This window comes from Schistocerca piceifrons, unplaced genomic scaffold (genome assembly GCF_021461385.2).
Source record: "Schistocerca piceifrons isolate TAMUIC-IGC-003096 unplaced genomic scaffold, iqSchPice1.1 HiC_scaffold_1813, whole genome shotgun sequence".
In the NCBI taxonomy this organism is placed as follows: Eukaryota; Metazoa; Arthropoda; class Insecta; order Orthoptera; family Acrididae; genus Schistocerca; species Schistocerca piceifrons.
The window spans coordinates 109252-125436 of NW_025727694.1; the positions used below are offsets into that span (position 1 = coordinate 109252).

The window sequence follows — 16185 nt, forward strand, 5'->3', positions numbered from 1 at the left end:
ATGCTCGACTGTGCGCAGACGCCTGTGGCGTAGCTCTTGGGTCCTGAGTCAGACGCAGTAGTTCCAAAAATCTCTCCTGATCGGCACTGTGCCGAAAATTTCGCTACACAACCCCTTTGTCTTGCTTGAGCTTCAGGTAGACGCCGGTTTGCAGCCAGGAAGCGGACAGCAGCAACTTTCAACTAGATTTGTAGTACTCAAACAACTCAGTAAAACAGCATGCATCTTTTGCAGAACTGGAAAAACTCGACCGTGACAGGATTCGAACCTGCAATCTTCGGATCCGAAGTCCGACGCCTTATCCATTAGGCCACACGGTCACTGGCGCAATATGCTTCCCCACACACACCTCATTGTGGCCATTTGTACGCTTGCCGGAATGAATTTCCCATCTTTGACGCAATTCTCCATCTCCAATTTCAGTACTAAAAAGGCGACGCTACTTCTTGCTGTGTCCCATCGCAAGTTACATTCAAGCCCTTGTGACGCTGATCAAACAAGAGGTTGCAAATCAGCTTCAATCGCTTACTGCCATCTCAGTCGCTTGCAGAAGGTGCCTCACCCTATGTCATACAATGGCGAGTTGCCTCTATTACCAAAGCGGCGGCGGCGCCGACGACGACGACGACAACCGCGAGGGTCTCTACCAGGGGTAGAAAATACATCACAAGAACTAAGTATTCCACGTCGGCATTCTCCGGAGACTGCCAAAAGCAGCAGTTTCTGGTGCCTACTTTAATAGCACCGTTCGCACTATTCATTTGCGAGAGCATTTCTTAAATACCGAACCCATTCATAATTTTTTATATCCTTGACCGCTTTTTTCGAAAGATCTACGTTAGAAGGGGCTGTTACAAAATTCTTTTGCCTCCTGTGAGGATCGAACTCACGAACTCTGGTTTACGAGACCAGCGCTCTGCCACTGAGCTAAGGAGGCGCCGCCTAGTGCACATTTCGGGTACTTCAATCTTATGGACCAGTCAATCGGAGCCCTTCAGCTGGAAACGCACCGCATTAGCGACCATTATTTGTATTTAGTTAGCACAGCTGCTGCTTTCCTACACATCTCACACGATATCGATGTACGCCTAAAATTCCAAAACAACACTTTTATTTCATTTCAGAGCTACTTTCAGCTTCAAAAACCATTCCTCTGATATTCATACGAAGCTAGGCATCGTCGTAACCCGTTACGTTCATTACGCAAGGCTCACGAGAGGGGCGCAGGTTGCATCCGCGTAGACACAAAATTTTGCGCCGCCCAGCGTGGGGCTCGAACCCACGACCCTGAGATTAAGAGTCTCATGCTCTACCGACTGAGCTAGCCGGGCTCCACGCAACGCGTCACGAGCCATACAGTATTTATGCGACCTGCGACCATCTATGGAAGATCCTTTTGACTACAGCTTATTTCCTGCTGCCACAAATGAGCTACAATTCCTATTCAATGAAATAAATTTTCCGAAAGGCATCAAATCTACTTGAAATGATACGTGGCTATCAGCACCATTATTCAACACACATGCTCGACTGTGCGCAGACGCCTGTGGCGTAGCTCTTGGGTCCTGAGTCAGACGCAGTAGTTCCAAAAATCTCTCCTGATCGGCACTGTGCCGAAAATTTCGCTACACAACCCCTTTGTCTTGCTTGAGCTTCAGGTAGACGCCGGTTTGCAGCCAGGAAGCGGACAGCAGCAACTTTCAACTAGATTTGTAGTACTCAAACAACTCAGTAAAACAGCATGCATCTTTTGCAGAACTGGAAAAACTCGACCGTGACAGGATTCGAACCTGCAATCTTCGGATCCGAAGTCCGACGCCTTATCCATTAGGCCACACGGTCACTGGCGCAATATGCTTCCCCACACACACCTCATTGTCGCCATTTGTACGCTTGCCGGAATGAATTTCCCATCTTTGACGCAATTCTCCATCTCCAATTTCAGTACTAAAAAGGCGACGCTACTTCTTGCTGTGTCCCATCGCAAGTTACATTCAAGCCCTTGTGACGCTGATCAAACAAGAGGTTGCAAATCAGCTTCAATCGCTTACTGCCATCTCAGTCGCTTGCAGAAGGTGCCTCACCCTATGTCATACAATGGCGAGTTGCCTCTATTACCAAAGCGGCGGCGGCGCCGACGACGACGACGACAACCGCGAGGGTCTCTACCAGGGGTAGAAAATACATCACAAGAACTAAGTATTCCACGTCGGCATTCTCCGGAGACTGCCAAAAGCAGCAGTTTCTGGTGCCTACTTTAATAGCACCGTTCGCACTATTCATTTGCGAGAGCATTTCTTAAATACCGAACCCATTCATAATTTTTTATATCCTTGACCGCTTTTTTCGAAAGATCTACGTTAGAAGGTTCTGTTACAAAATTCTTTTGCCTCCTGTGAGGATCGAACTCACGACCTCTGGTTTACTAGACCAGCGCTCTGCCACTGAGCTAAGGAGGCGCCGCCTAGTGCACATTTCGGGTACTTCAATCTTATGGACCAGTCAATCGGAGCCCTTCAGCTGGAAACGCACCGCATTAGCGACCATTATTTGTATTTAGTTAGCACAGCTGCTGCTTTCCTACACATCTCACACGATATCGATGTACGCCTAAAATTCCAAAACAACACTTTTATTTCATTTCAGAGCTACTTTCAGCTTCAAAAACCATTCCTCTGATATTCATACGAAGCTAGGCATCGTCGTAACCCGTTACGTTCATTACGCAAGGCTCACGAGAGGGGCGCAGGTTGCATCCGCGTAGACACAAAATTTTGCGCCGCCCAGCGTGGGGCTCGAACCCACGACCCTGAGATTAAGAGTCTCATGCTCTACCGACTGAGCTAGCCGGGCTCCACACAACGCGTCACGAGCCATACAGTATTTATGCGACCTGCGACCATCTATGGAAGATCCTTTTGACTACAGCTTATTTCCTGCTGCCACAAATGAGCTACAATTCCTATTCAATGAAATAAATTTTCCGAAAGGCATCAAATCTACTTGAAATGATACGTGGCTATCAGCACCATTATTCAACACACATGCTCGACTGTGCGCAGACGCCTGTGGCGTAGCTCTTGGGTCCTGAGTCAGACGCAGTAGTTCCAAAAATCTCTCCTGATCGGCACTGTGCCGAAAATTTCGCTACACAACCCCTTTGTCTTGCTTGAGCTTCAGGTAGACGCCGGTTTGCAGCCAGGAAGCGGACAGCAGCAACTTTCAACTAGATTTGTAGTACTCAAACAACTCAGTAAAACAGCATGCATCTTTTGCAGAACTGGAAAAACTCGACCGTGACAGGATTCGAACCTGCAATCTTCGGATCCGAAGTCCGACGCCTTATCCATTAGGCCACACGGTCACTGGCGCAATATGCTTCCCCACACACACCTCATTGTCGCCATTTGTACGCTTGCCGGAATGAATTTCCCATCTTTGACGCAATTCTCCATCTCCAATTTCAGTACTAAAAAGGCGACGCTACTTCTTGCTGTGTCCCATCGCAAGTTACATTCAAGCCCTTGTGACGCTGATCAAACAAGAGGTTGCAAATCAGCTTCAATCGCTTACTGCCATCTCAGTCGCTTGCAGAAGGTGCCTCACCCTATGTCATACAATGGCGAGTTGCCTCTATTACCAAAGCGGCGGCGGCGCCGACGACGACGACGACGACAACCGCGAGGGTCTCTACCAGGGGTAGAAAATACATCACAAGAACTAAGTATTCCACGTCGGCATTCTCCGGAGACTGCCAAAAGCAGCAGTTTCTGGTGCCTACTTTAATAGCACCGTTCGCACTATTCATTTGCGAGAGCATTTCTTAAATACCGAACCCATTCATAATTTTTTATATCCTTGACCGCTTTTTTCGAAAGATCTACGTTAGAAGGGGCTGTTACAAAACTCTTTTGCCTCCTGTGAGGATCGAACTCACGAACTCTGGTTTACGAGACCAGCGCTCTGCCACTGAGCTAAGGAGGCGCCGCCTAGTGCACATTTCGGGTACTTCAATCTTATGGACCAGTCAATCGGAGCCCTTCAGCTGGAAACGCACCGCATTAGCGACCATTATTTGTATTTAGTTAGCACAGCTGCTGCTTTCCTACACATCTCACACGATATCGATGTACGCCTAAAATTCCAAAACAACACTTTTATTTCATTTCAGAGCTACTTTCAGCTTCAAAAACCATTCCTCTGATATTCATACGAAGCTAGGCATCGTCGTAACCCGTTACGTTCATTACGCAAGGCTCACGAGAGGGGCGCAGGTTGCATCCGCGTAGACACAAAATTTTGCGCCGCCCAGCGTGGGGCTCGAACCCACGACCCTGAGATTAAGAGTCTCATGCTCTACCGACTGAGCTAGCCGGGCTCCACGCAACGCGTCACGAGCCATACAGTATTTATGCGACCTGCGACCATCTATGGAAGATCCTTTTGACTACAGCTTATTTCCTGCTGCCACAAATGAGCTACAATTCCTATTCAATGAAATAAATTTTCCGAAAGGCATCAAATCTACTTGAAATGATACGTGGCTATCAGCACCATTATTCAACACACATGCTCGACTGTGCGCAGACGCCTGTGGCGTAGCTCTTGGGTCCTGAGTCAGACGCAGTAGTTCCAAAAATCTCTCCTGATCGGCACTGTGCCGAAAATTTCGCTACACAACCCCTTTGTCTTGCTTGAGCTTCAGGTAGACGCCGGTTTGCAGCCAGGAAGCGGACAGCAGCAACTTTCAACTAGATTTGTAGTACTCAAACAACTCAGTAAAACAGCATGCATCTTTTGCAGAACTGGAAAAACTCGACCGTGACAGGATTCGAACCTGCAATCTTCGGATCCGAAGTCCGACGCCTTATCCATTAGGCCACACGGTCACTGGCGCAATATGCTTCCCCACACACACCTCATTGTCGCCATTTGTACGCTTGCCGGAATGAATTTCCCATCTTTGACGCAATTCTCCATCTCCAATTTCAGTACTAAAAAGGCGACGCTACTTCTTGCTGTGTCCCATCGCAAGTTACATTCAAGCCCTTGTGACGCTGATCAAACAAGAGGTTGCAAATCAGCTTCAATCGCTTACTGCCATCTCAGTCGCTTGCAGAAGGTGCCTCACCCTATGTCATACAATGGCGAGTTGCCTCTATTACCAAAGCGGCGGCGGCGCCGACGACGACGACGACGACAACCGCGAGGGTCTCTACCAGGGGTAGAAAATACATCACAAGAACTAAGTATTCCACGTCGGCATTCTCCGGAGACTGCCAAAAGCAGCAGTTTCTGGTGCCTACTTTAATAGCACCGTTCGCACTATTCATTTGCGAGAGCATTTCTTAAATACCGAACCCATTCATAATTTTTTATATCCTTGACCGCTTTTTTCGAAAGATCTACGTTAGAAGGGGCTGTTACAAAATTCTTTTGCCTCCTGTGAGGATCGAACTCACGACCTCTGGTTTACTAGACCAGCGCTCTGCCACTGAGCTAAGGAGGCGCCGCCTAGTGCACATTTCGGGTACTTCAATCTTATGGACCAGTCAATCGGAGCCCTTCAGCTGGAAACGCACCGCATTAGCGACCATTATTTGTATTTAGTTAGCACAGCTGCTGCTTTCCTACACATCTCACACGATATCGATGTACGCCTAAAATTCCAAAACAACACTTTTATTTCATTTCAGAGCTACTTTCAGCTTCAAAAACCATTCCTCTGATATTCATACGAAGCTAGGCATCGTCGTAACCCGTTACGTTCATTACGCAAGGCTCACGAGAGGGGCGCAGGTTGCATCCGCGTAGACACAAAATTTTGCGCCGCCCAGCGTGGGGCTCGAACCCACGACCCTGAGATTAAGAGTCTCATGCTCTACCGACTGAGCTAGCCGGGCTCCACACAACGCGTCACGAGCCATACAGTATTTATTCGACCTGCGACCATCTATGGAAGATCCTTTTGACTACAGCTTATTTCCTGCTGCCACAAATGAGCTACAATTCCTATTCAATGAAATAAATTTTCCGAAAGGCATCAAATCTACTTGAAATGATACGTGGCTATCAGCACCATTATTCAACACACATGCTCGACTGTGCGCAGACGCCTGTGGCGTAGCTCTTGGGTCCTGAGTCAGACGCAGTAGTTCCAAAAATCTCTCCTGATCGGCACTGTGCCGAAAATTTCGCTACACAACCCCTTTGTCTTGCTTGAGCTTCAGGTAGACGCCGGTTTGCAGCCAGGAAGCGGACAGCAGCAACTTTCAACTAGATTTGTAGTACTCAAACAACTCAGTAAAACAGCATGCATCTTTTGCAGAACTGGAAAAACTCGACCGTGACAGGATTCGAACCTGCAATCTTCGGATCCGAAGTCCGACGCCTTATCCATTAGGCCACACGGTCACTGGCGCAATATGCTTCCCCACACACACCTCATTGTCGCCATTTGTACGCTTGCCGGAATGAATTTCCCATCTTTGACGCAATTCTCCATCTCCAATTTCAGTACTAAAAAGGCGACGCTACTTCTTGCTGTGTCCCATCGCAAGTTACATTCAAGCCCTTGTGACGCTGATCAAACAAGAGGTTGCAAATCAGCTTCAATCGCTTACTGCCATCTCAGTCGCTTGCAGAAGGTGCCTCACCCTATGTCATACAATGGCGAGTTGCCTCTATTACCAAAGCGGCGGCGGCGCCGACGACGACGACGACAACCGCGAGGGTCTCTACCAGGGGTAGAAAATACATCACAAGAACTAAGTATTCCACGTCGGCATTCTCCGGAGACTGCCAAAAGCAGCAGTTTCTGGTGCCTACTTTAATAGCACCGTTCGCACTATTCATTTGCGAGAGCATTTCTTAAATACCGAACCCATTCATAATTTTTTATATCCTTGACCGCTTTTTTCGAAAGATCTACGTTAGAAGGGGCTGTTACAAAATTCTTTTGCCTCCTGTGAGGATCGAACTCACGACCTCTGGTTTACTAGACCAGCGCTCTGCCACTGAGCTAAGGAGGCGCCGCCTAGTGCACATTTCGGGTACTTCAATCTTATGGACCAGTCAATCGGAGCCCTTCAGCTGGAAACGCACCGCATTAGCGACCATTATTTGTATTTAGTTAGCACAGCTGCTGCTTTCCTACACATCTCACACGATATCGATGTACGCCTAAAATTCCAAAACAACACTTTTATTTCATTTCAGAGCTACTTTCAGCTTCAAAAACCATTCCTCTGATATTCATACGAAGCTAGGCATCGTCGTAACCCGTTACGTTCATTACGCAAGGCTCACGAGAGGGGCGCAGGTTGCATCCGCGTAGACACAAAATTTTGCGCCGCCCAGCGTGGGGCTCGAACCCACGACCCTGAGATTAAGAGTCTCATGCTCTACCGACTGAGCTAGCCGGGCTCCACACAACGCGTCACGAGCCATACAGTATTTATTCGACCTGCGACCATCTATGGAAGATCCTTTTGACTACAGCTTATTTCCTGCTGCCACAAATGAGCTACAATTCCTATTCAATGAAATAAATTTTCCGAAAGGCATCAAATCTACTTGAAATGATACGTGGCTATCAGCACCATTATTCAACACACATGCTCGACTGTGCGCAGACGCCTGTGGCGTAGCTCTTGGGTCCTGAGTCAGACGCAGTAGTTCCAAAAATCTCTCCTGATCGGCACTGTGCCGAAAATTTCGCTACACAACCCCTTTGTCTTGCTTGAGCTTCAGGTAGACGCCGGTTTGCAGCCAGGAAGCGGACAGCAGCAACTTTCAACTAGATTTGTAGTACTCAAACAACTCAGTAAAACAGCATGCATCTTTTGCAGAACTGGAAAAACTCGACCGTGACAGGATTCGAACCTGCAATCTTCGGATCCGAAGTCCGACGCCTTATCCATTAGGCCACACGGTCACTGGCGCAATATGCTTCCCCACACACACCTCATTGTCGCCATTTGTACGCTTGCCGGAATGAATTTCCCATCTTTGACGCAATTCTCCATCTCCAATTTCAGTACTAAAAAGGCGACGCTACTTCTTGCTGTGTCCCATCGCAAGTTACATTCAAGCCCTTGTGACGCTGATCAAACAAGAGGTTGCAAATCAGCTTCAATCGCTTACTGCCATCTCAGTCGCTTGCAGAAGGTGCCTCACCCTATGTCATACAATGGCGAGTTGCCTCTATTACCAAAGCGGCGGCGGCGCCGACGACGACGACGACAACCGCGAGGGTCTCTACCAGGGGTAGAAAATACATCACAAGAACTAAGTATTCCACGTCGGCATTCTCCGGAGACTGCCAAAAGCAGCAGTTTCTGGTGCCTACTTTAATAGCACCGTTCGCACTATTCATTTGCGAGAGCATTTCTTAAATACCGAACCCATTCATAATTTTTTATATCCTTGACCGCTTTTTTCGAAAGATCTACGTTAGAAGGGGCTGTTACAAAATTCTTTTGCCTCCTGTGAGGATCGAACTCACGAACTCTGGTTTACGAGACCAGCGCTCTGCCACTGAGCTAAGGAGGCGCCGCCTAGTGCACATTTCGGGTACTTCAATCTTATGGACCAGTCAATCGGAGCCCTTCAGCTGGAAACGCACCGCATTAGCGACCATTATTTGTATTTAGTTAGCACAGCTGCTGCTTTCCTACACATCTCACACGATATCGATGTACGCCTAAAATTCCAAAACAACACTTTTATTTCATTTCAGAGCTACTTTCAGCTTCAAAAACCATTCCTCTGATATTCATACGAAGCTAGGCATCGTCGTAACCCGTTACGTTCATTACGCAAGGCTCACGAGAGGGGCGCAGGTTGCATCCGCGTAGACACAAAATTTTGCGCCGCCCAGCGTGGGGCTCGAACCCACGACCCTGAGATTAAGAGTCTCATGCTCTACCGACTGAGCTAGCCGGGCTCCACGCAACGCGTCACGAGCCATACAGTATTTATGCGACCTGCGACCATCTATGGAAGATCCTTTTGACTACAGCTTATTTCCTGCTGCCACAAATGAGCTACAATTCCTATTCAATGAAATAAATTTTCCGAAAGGCATCAAATCTACTTGAAATGATACGTGGCTATCAGCACCATTATTCAACACACATGCTCGACTGTGCGCAGACGCCTGTGGCGTAGCTCTTGGGTCCTGAGTCAGACGCAGTAGTTCCAAAAATCTCTCCTGATCGGCACTGTGCCGAAAATTTCGCTACACAACCCCTTTGTCTTGCTTGAGCTTCAGGTAGACGCCGGTTTGCAGCCAGGAAGCGGACAGCAGCAACTTTCAACTAGATTTGTAGTACTCAAACAACTCAGTAAAACAGCATGCATCTTTTGCAGAACTGGAAAAACTCGACCGTGACAGGATTCGAACCTGCAATCTTCGGATCCGAAGTCCGACGCCTTATCCATTAGGCCACACGGTCACTGGCGCAATATGCTTCCCCACACACACCTCATTGTCGCCATTTGTACGCTTGCCGGAATGAATTTCCCATCTTTGACGCAATTCTCCATCTCCAATTTCAGTACTAAAAAGGCGACGCTACTTCTTGCTGTGTCCCATCGCAAGTTACATTCAAGCCCTTGTGACGCTGATCAAACAAGAGGTTGCAAATCAGCTTCAATCGCTTACTGCCATCTCAGTCGCTTGCAGAAGGTGCCTCACCCTATGTCATACAATGGCGAGTTGCCTCTATTACCAAAGCGGCGGCGGCGCCGACGACGACGACGACAACCGCGAGGGTCTCTACCAGGGGTAGAAAATACATCACAAGAACTAAGTATTCCACGTCGGCATTCTCCGGAGACTGCCAAAAGCAGCAGTTTCTGGTGCCTACTTTAATAGCACCGTTCGCACTATTCATTTGCGAGAGCATTTCTTAAATACCGAACCCATTCATAATTTTTTATATCCTTGACCGCTTTTTTCGAAAGATCTACGTTAGAAGGGGCTGTTACAAAATTCTTTTGCCTCCTGTGAGGATCGAACTCACGACCTCTGGTTTACTAGACCAGCGCTCTGCCACTGAGCTAAGGAGGCGCCGCCTAGTGCACATTTCGGGTACTTCAATCTTATGGACCAGTCAATCGGAGCCCTTCAGCTGGAAACGCACCGCATTAGCGACCATTATTTGTATTTAGTTAGCACAGCTGCTGCTTTCCTACACATCTCACACGATATCGATGTACGCCTAAAATTCCAAAACAACACTTTTATTTCATTTCAGAGCTACTTTCAGCTTCAAAAACCATTCCTCTGATATTCATACGAAGCTAGGCATCGTCGTAACCCGTTACGTTCATTACGCAAGGCTCACGAGAGGGGCGCAGGTTGCATCCGCGTAGACACAAAATTTTGCGCCGCCCAGCGTGGGGCTCGAACCCACGACCCTGAGATTAAGAGTCTCATGCTCTACCGACTGAGCTAGCCGGGCTCCACACAACGCGTCACGAGCCATACAGTATTTATTCGACCTGCGACCATCTATGGAAGATCCTTTTGACTACAGCTTATTTCCTGCTGCCACAAATGAGCTACAATTCCTATTCAATGAAATAAATTTTCCGAAAGGCATCAAATCTACTTGAAATGATACGTGGCTATCAGCACCATTATTCAACACACATGCTCGACTGTGCGCAGACGCCTGTGGCGTAGCTCTTGGGTCCTGAGTCAGACGCAGTAGTTCCAAAAATCTCTCCTGATCGGCACTGTGCCGAAAATTTCGCTACACAACCCCTTTGTCTTGCTTGAGCTTCAGGTAGACGCCGGTTTGCAGCCAGGAAGCGGACAGCAGCAACTTTCAACTAGATTTGTAGTACTCAAACAACTCAGTAAAACAGCATGCATCTTTTGCAGAACTGGAAAAACTCGACCGTGACAGGATTCGAACCTGCAATCTTCGGATCCGAAGTCCGACGCCTTATCCATTAGGCCACACGGTCACTGGCGCAATATGCTTCCCCACACACACCTCATTGTCGCCATTTGTACGCTTGCCGGAATGAATTTCCCATCTTTGACGCAATTCTCCATCTCCAATTTCAGTACTAAAAAGGCGACGCTACTTCTTGCTGTGTCCCATCGCAAGTTACATTCAAGCCCTTGTGACGCTGATCAAACAAGAGGTTGCAAATCAGCTTCAATCGCTTACTGCCATCTCAGTCGCTTGCAGAAGGTACCTCACCCTATGTCATACAATGGCGAGTTGCCTCTATTACCAAAGCGGCGGCGGCGCCGACGACGACGACGACAACCGCGAGGGTCTCTACCAGGGGTAGAAAATACATCACAAGAACTAAGTATTCCACGTCGGCATTCTCCGGAGACTGCCAAAAGCAGCAGTTTCTGGTGCCTACTTTAATAGCACCGTTCGCACTATTCATTTGCGAGAGCATTTCTTAAATACCGAACCCATTCATAATTTTTTATATCCTTGACCGCTTTTTTCCTAAGATCTACGTTAGAAGGGGCTGTTACAAAATTCTTTTGCCTCCTGTGAGGATCGAACTCACGACCTCTGGTTTACTAGACCAGCGCTCTGCCACTGAGCTAAGGAGGCGCCGCCTAGTGCACATTTCGGGTACTTCAATCTTATGGACCAGTCAATCGGAGCCCTTCAGCTGGAAACGCACCGCATTAGCGACCATTATTTGTATTTAGTTAGCACAGCTGCTGCTTTCCTACACATCTCACACGATATCGATGTACGCCTAAAATTCCAAAACAACACTTTTATTTCATTTCAGAGCTACTTTCAGCTTCAAAAACCATTCCTCTGATATTCATACGAAGCTAGGCATCGTCGTAACCCGTTACGTTCATTACGCAAGGCTCACGAGAGGGGCGCAGGTTGCATCCGCGTAGACACAAAATTTTGCGCCGCCCAGCGTGGGGCTCGAACCCACGACCCTGAGATTAAGAGTCTCATGCTCTACCGACTGAGCTAGCCGGGCTCCACACAACGCGTCACGAGCCATACAGTATTTATGCGACCTGCGACCATCTATGGAAGATCCTTTTGACTACAGCTTATTTCCTGCTGCCACAAATGAGCTACAATTCCTATTCAATGAAATAAATTTTCCGAAAGGCATCAAATCTACTTGAAATGATACGTGGCTATCAGCACCATTATTCAACACACATGCTCGACTGTGCGCAGACGCCTGTGGCGTAGCTCTTGGGTCCTGAGTCAGACGCAGTAGTTCCAAAAATCTCTCCTGATCGGCACTGTGCCGAAAATTTCGCTACACAACCCCTTTGTCTTGCTTGAGCTTCAGGTAGACGCCGGTTTGCAGCCAGGAAGCGGACAGCAGCAACTTTCAACTAGATTTGTAGTACTCAAACAACTCAGTAAAACAGCATGCATCTTTTGCAGAACTGGAAAAACTCGACCGTGACAGGATTCGAACCTGCAATCTTCGGATCCGAAGTCCGACGCCTTATCCATTAGGCCACACGGTCACTGGCGCAATATGCTTCCCCACACACACCTCATTGTCGCCATTTGTACGCTTGCCGGAATGAATTTCCCATCTTTGACGCAATTCTCCATCTCCAATTTCAGTACTAAAAAGGCGACGCTACTTCTTGCTGTGTCCCATCGCAAGTTACATTCAAGCCCTTGTGACGCTGATCAAACAAGAGGTTGCAAATCAGCTTCAATCGCTTACTGCCATCTCAGTCGCTTGCAGAAGGTGCCTCACCCTATGTCATACAATGGCGAGTTGCCTCTATTACCAAAGCGGCGGCGGCGCCGACGACGACGACGACAACCGCGAGGGTCTCTACCAGGGGTAGAAAACACATCACAAGAACTAAGTATTCCACGTCGGCATTCTCCGGAGACTGCCAAAAGCAGCAGTTTCTGGTGCCTACTTTAATAGCACCGTTCGCACTATTCATTTGCGAGAGCATTTCTTAAATACCGAACCCATTCATAATTTTTTATATCCTTGACCGCTTTTTTCGAAAGATCTACGTTAGAAGGGGCTGTTACAAAATTCTTTTGCCTCATGTGAGGATCGAACTCACGACCTCTGGTTTACTAGACCAGCGCTCTGCCACTGAGCTAAGGAGGCGCCGCCTAGAGCACATTTCGGGTACTTCAATCTTATGGACCAGTCAATCGGAGCCCTTCAGCTGGAAACGCACCGCATTAGCGACCATTATTTGTATTTAGTTAGCACAGCTGCTGCTTTCCTACACATCTCACACGATATCGATGTACGCCTAAAATTCCAAAACAACACTTTTATTTCATTTCAGAGCTACTTTCAGCATCAAAAACCACTCCTCTGATATTCATACGAAGCTAGGCATCGTCGTAACCCGTTACGTTCATTACGCAAGGCTCACGAGAGGGGCGCAGGTTGCATCCGCGTAGACACAAAATTTTGCGCCGCCCAGCGTGGGGCTCGAACCCACGACCCTGAGATTAAGAGTCTCATGCTCTACCGACTGAGCTAGCCGGGCTCCACACAACGCGTCACGAGCCATACAGTATTTATGCGACCTGCGACCATCTATGGAAGATCCTTTTGACTACAGCTTATTTCCTGCTGCCACAAATGAGCTACAATTCCTATTCAATGAAATAAATTTTCCGAAAGGCATCAAATCTACTTGAAATGATACGTGGCTATCAGCACCATTATTCAACACACATGCTCGACTGTGCGCAGACGCCTGTGGCGTAGCTCTTGGGTCCTGAGTCAGACGCAGTAGTTCCAAAAATCTCTCCTGATCGGCACTGTGCCGAAAATTTCGCTACACAACCCCTTTGTCTTGCTTGAGCTTCAGGTAGACGCCGGTTTGCAGCCAGGAAGCGGACAGCAGCAACTTTCAACTAGATTTGTAGTACTCAAACAACTCAGTAAAACAGCATGCATCTTTTGCAGAACTGGAAAAACTCGACCGTGACAGGATTCGAACCTGCAATCTTCGGATCCGAAGTCCGACGCCTTATCCATTAGGCCACACGGTCACTGGCGCAATATGCTTCCCCACACACACCTCATTGTCGCCATTTGTACGCTTGCCGGAATGAATTTCCCATCTTTGACGCAATTCTCCATCTCCAATTTCAGTACTAAAAAGGCGACGCTACTTCTTGCTGTGTCCCATCGCAAGTTACATTCAAGCCCTTGTGACGCTGATCAAACAAGAGGTTGCAAATCAGCTTCAATCGCTTACTGCCATCTCAGTCGCTTGCAGAAGGTGCCTCACCCTATGTCATACAATGGCGAGTTGCCTCTATTACCAAAGCGGCGGCGGCGCCGACGACGACGACGACAACCGCGAGGGTCTCTACCAGGGGTAGAAAATACATCACAAGATCTAAGTATTCCACGTCGGCATTCTCCGGAGACTGCCAAAAGCAGCAGTTTCTGGTGCCTACTTTAATAGCACCGTTCGCACTATTCATTTGCGAGAGCATTTCTTAAATACCGAACCCATTCATAATTTTTTATATCCTTGACCGCTTTTTTCGAAAGATCTACGTTAGAAGGGGCTGTTACAAAATTCTTTTGCCTCCTGTGAGGATCGAACTCACGACCTCTGGTTTACGAGACCAGCGCTCTGCCACTGAGCTAAGGAGGCGCCGCCTAGTGCACATTTCGGGTACTTCAATCTTATGGACCAGTCAATCGGAGCCCTTCAGCTGGAAACGCACCGCATTAGCGACCATTATTTGTATTTAGTTAGCACAGCTGCTGCTTTCCTACACATCTCACACGATATCGATGTACGCCTAAAATTCCAAAACAACACTTTTATTTCATTTCAGAGCTACTTTCAGCTTCAAAAACCATTCCTCTGATATTCATACGAAGCTAGGCATCGTCGTAACCCGTTACGTTCATTACGCAAGGCTCACGAGAGGGGCGCAGGTTGCATCCGCGTAGACACAAAATTTTGCGCCGCCCAGCGTGGGGCTCGAACCCACGACCCTGAGATTAAGAGTCTCATGCTCTACCGACTGAGCTAGCCGGGCTCCACACAACGCGTCACGAGCCATACAGTATTTATGCGACCTGCGACCATCTATGGAAGATCCTTTTGACTACAGCTTATTTCCTGCTGCCACAAATGAGCTACAATTCCTATTCAATGAAATAAATTTTCCGAAAGGCATCAAATCTACTTGAAATGATACGTGGCTATCAGCACCATTATTCAACACACATGCTCGACTGTGCGCAGACGCCTGTGGCGTAGCTCTTGGGTCCTGAGTCAGACGCAGTAGTTCCAAAAATCTCTCCTGATCGGCACTGTGCCGAAAATTTCGCTACACAACCCCTTTGTCTTGCTTGAGCTTCAGGTAGACGCCGGTTTGCAGCCAGGAAGCGGACAGCAGCAACTTTCAACTAGATTTGTAGTACTCAAACAACTCAGTAAAACAGCATGCATCTTTTGCAGAACTGGAAAAACTCGACTGTGACAGGATTCGAACCTGCAATCTTCGGATCCGAAGTCCGACGCCTTATCCATTAGGCCACACGGTCACTGGCGCAATATGCTTCCCCACACACACCTCATTGTCGCCATTTGTACGCTTGCCGGAATGAATTTCCCATCTTTGACGCAATTCTCCATCTCCAATTTCAGTACTAAAAAGGCGACGCTACTTCTTGCTGTGTCCCATCGCAAGTTACATTCAAGCCCTTGTGACGCTGATCAAACAAGAGGTTGCAAATCAGCTTCAATCGCTTACTGCCATCTCAGTCGCTTGCAGAAGGTGCCTCACCCTATGTCATACAATGGCGAGTTGCCTCTATTACCAAAGCGGCGGCGGCGCCGACGACGACGACGACAACCGCGAGGGTCTCTACCAGGGGTAGAAAACACATCACAAGAACTAAGTATTCCACGTCGGCATTCTCCGGAGACTGCCAAAAGCAGCAGTTTCTGGTGCCTACTTTAATAGCACCGTTCGCACTATTCATTTGCGAGAGCATTTCTTAAATACCGAACCCATTCATAATTTTTTATATCCTTGACCGCTTTTTTCGAAAGATCTACGTTAGAAGGGGCTGTTACAAAATTCTTTTGCCTCATGTGAGGATCGAACTCACGACCTCTGGTTTACTAGACCAGCGCTCTGCCACTGAGCTAAGGAGGCGCCGCCTAGTGCACATTTCGGG

General features: G+C 48.0%; 32 non-coding genes across 32 annotated transcripts; all 32 read right to left on the bottom strand.

Annotated features, from left to right (window-relative positions):
• Positions 1-247: 247 nt before the first annotated feature.
• On the bottom strand, positions 248-320 carry Trnar-ucg. The gene has a single exon. It is a non-coding gene; the product is annotated as a tRNA-Arg (tRNA).
• A 545-nt stretch (positions 321-865) lies between these two features.
• Trnat-cgu lies at positions 866-937 on the bottom strand. The gene has a single exon. It is a non-coding gene; the product is annotated as a tRNA-Thr (tRNA).
• A 321-nt stretch (positions 938-1258) lies between these two features.
• On the bottom strand, positions 1259-1331 carry Trnak-cuu. The gene has a single exon. It is a non-coding gene; the product is annotated as a tRNA-Lys (tRNA).
• Positions 1332-1769: 438 nt separating this feature from the next.
• Trnar-ucg lies at positions 1770-1842 on the bottom strand. The gene has a single exon. It is a non-coding gene; the product is annotated as a tRNA-Arg (tRNA).
• A 545-nt stretch (positions 1843-2387) lies between these two features.
• Trnat-agu lies at positions 2388-2459 on the bottom strand. The gene has a single exon. It is a non-coding gene; the product is annotated as a tRNA-Thr (tRNA).
• A 321-nt stretch (positions 2460-2780) lies between these two features.
• Positions 2781-2853, bottom strand: Trnak-cuu. Its single transcript has one exon. It is a non-coding gene; the product is annotated as a tRNA-Lys (tRNA).
• Positions 2854-3291: 438 nt separating this feature from the next.
• Trnar-ucg lies at positions 3292-3364 on the bottom strand. Its single transcript has one exon. It is a non-coding gene; the product is annotated as a tRNA-Arg (tRNA).
• A 548-nt stretch (positions 3365-3912) lies between these two features.
• Positions 3913-3984, bottom strand: Trnat-cgu. The gene has a single exon. It is a non-coding gene; the product is annotated as a tRNA-Thr (tRNA).
• A 321-nt stretch (positions 3985-4305) lies between these two features.
• On the bottom strand, positions 4306-4378 carry Trnak-cuu. Its single transcript has one exon. It is a non-coding gene; the product is annotated as a tRNA-Lys (tRNA).
• A 438-nt stretch (positions 4379-4816) lies between these two features.
• Positions 4817-4889, bottom strand: Trnar-ucg. The gene has a single exon. It is a non-coding gene; the product is annotated as a tRNA-Arg (tRNA).
• A 548-nt stretch (positions 4890-5437) lies between these two features.
• Trnat-agu lies at positions 5438-5509 on the bottom strand. The gene has a single exon. It is a non-coding gene; the product is annotated as a tRNA-Thr (tRNA).
• A 321-nt stretch (positions 5510-5830) lies between these two features.
• Trnak-cuu lies at positions 5831-5903 on the bottom strand. Its single transcript has one exon. It is a non-coding gene; the product is annotated as a tRNA-Lys (tRNA).
• Positions 5904-6341: 438 nt separating this feature from the next.
• Positions 6342-6414, bottom strand: Trnar-ucg. The gene has a single exon. It is a non-coding gene; the product is annotated as a tRNA-Arg (tRNA).
• A 545-nt stretch (positions 6415-6959) lies between these two features.
• Positions 6960-7031, bottom strand: Trnat-agu. Its single transcript has one exon. It is a non-coding gene; the product is annotated as a tRNA-Thr (tRNA).
• A 321-nt stretch (positions 7032-7352) lies between these two features.
• On the bottom strand, positions 7353-7425 carry Trnak-cuu. The gene has a single exon. It is a non-coding gene; the product is annotated as a tRNA-Lys (tRNA).
• A 438-nt stretch (positions 7426-7863) lies between these two features.
• On the bottom strand, positions 7864-7936 carry Trnar-ucg. Its single transcript has one exon. It is a non-coding gene; the product is annotated as a tRNA-Arg (tRNA).
• Positions 7937-8481: 545 nt separating this feature from the next.
• Trnat-cgu lies at positions 8482-8553 on the bottom strand. The gene has a single exon. It is a non-coding gene; the product is annotated as a tRNA-Thr (tRNA).
• A 321-nt stretch (positions 8554-8874) lies between these two features.
• Trnak-cuu lies at positions 8875-8947 on the bottom strand. The gene has a single exon. It is a non-coding gene; the product is annotated as a tRNA-Lys (tRNA).
• A 438-nt stretch (positions 8948-9385) lies between these two features.
• On the bottom strand, positions 9386-9458 carry Trnar-ucg. The gene has a single exon. It is a non-coding gene; the product is annotated as a tRNA-Arg (tRNA).
• A 545-nt stretch (positions 9459-10003) lies between these two features.
• On the bottom strand, positions 10004-10075 carry Trnat-agu. Its single transcript has one exon. It is a non-coding gene; the product is annotated as a tRNA-Thr (tRNA).
• Positions 10076-10396: 321 nt separating this feature from the next.
• On the bottom strand, positions 10397-10469 carry Trnak-cuu. Its single transcript has one exon. It is a non-coding gene; the product is annotated as a tRNA-Lys (tRNA).
• Positions 10470-10907: 438 nt separating this feature from the next.
• On the bottom strand, positions 10908-10980 carry Trnar-ucg. The gene has a single exon. It is a non-coding gene; the product is annotated as a tRNA-Arg (tRNA).
• A 545-nt stretch (positions 10981-11525) lies between these two features.
• On the bottom strand, positions 11526-11597 carry Trnat-agu. Its single transcript has one exon. It is a non-coding gene; the product is annotated as a tRNA-Thr (tRNA).
• A 321-nt stretch (positions 11598-11918) lies between these two features.
• On the bottom strand, positions 11919-11991 carry Trnak-cuu. The gene has a single exon. It is a non-coding gene; the product is annotated as a tRNA-Lys (tRNA).
• Positions 11992-12429: 438 nt separating this feature from the next.
• On the bottom strand, positions 12430-12502 carry Trnar-ucg. The gene has a single exon. It is a non-coding gene; the product is annotated as a tRNA-Arg (tRNA).
• Positions 12503-13047: 545 nt separating this feature from the next.
• On the bottom strand, positions 13048-13119 carry Trnat-agu. The gene has a single exon. It is a non-coding gene; the product is annotated as a tRNA-Thr (tRNA).
• A 321-nt stretch (positions 13120-13440) lies between these two features.
• Positions 13441-13513, bottom strand: Trnak-cuu. The gene has a single exon. It is a non-coding gene; the product is annotated as a tRNA-Lys (tRNA).
• Positions 13514-13951: 438 nt separating this feature from the next.
• On the bottom strand, positions 13952-14024 carry Trnar-ucg. The gene has a single exon. It is a non-coding gene; the product is annotated as a tRNA-Arg (tRNA).
• A 545-nt stretch (positions 14025-14569) lies between these two features.
• Positions 14570-14641, bottom strand: Trnat-cgu. The gene has a single exon. It is a non-coding gene; the product is annotated as a tRNA-Thr (tRNA).
• Positions 14642-14962: 321 nt separating this feature from the next.
• On the bottom strand, positions 14963-15035 carry Trnak-cuu. Its single transcript has one exon. It is a non-coding gene; the product is annotated as a tRNA-Lys (tRNA).
• Positions 15036-15473: 438 nt separating this feature from the next.
• On the bottom strand, positions 15474-15546 carry Trnar-ucg. Its single transcript has one exon. It is a non-coding gene; the product is annotated as a tRNA-Arg (tRNA).
• Positions 15547-16091: 545 nt separating this feature from the next.
• Positions 16092-16163, bottom strand: Trnat-agu. The gene has a single exon. It is a non-coding gene; the product is annotated as a tRNA-Thr (tRNA).
• Positions 16164-16185: the final 22 nt, after the last annotated feature.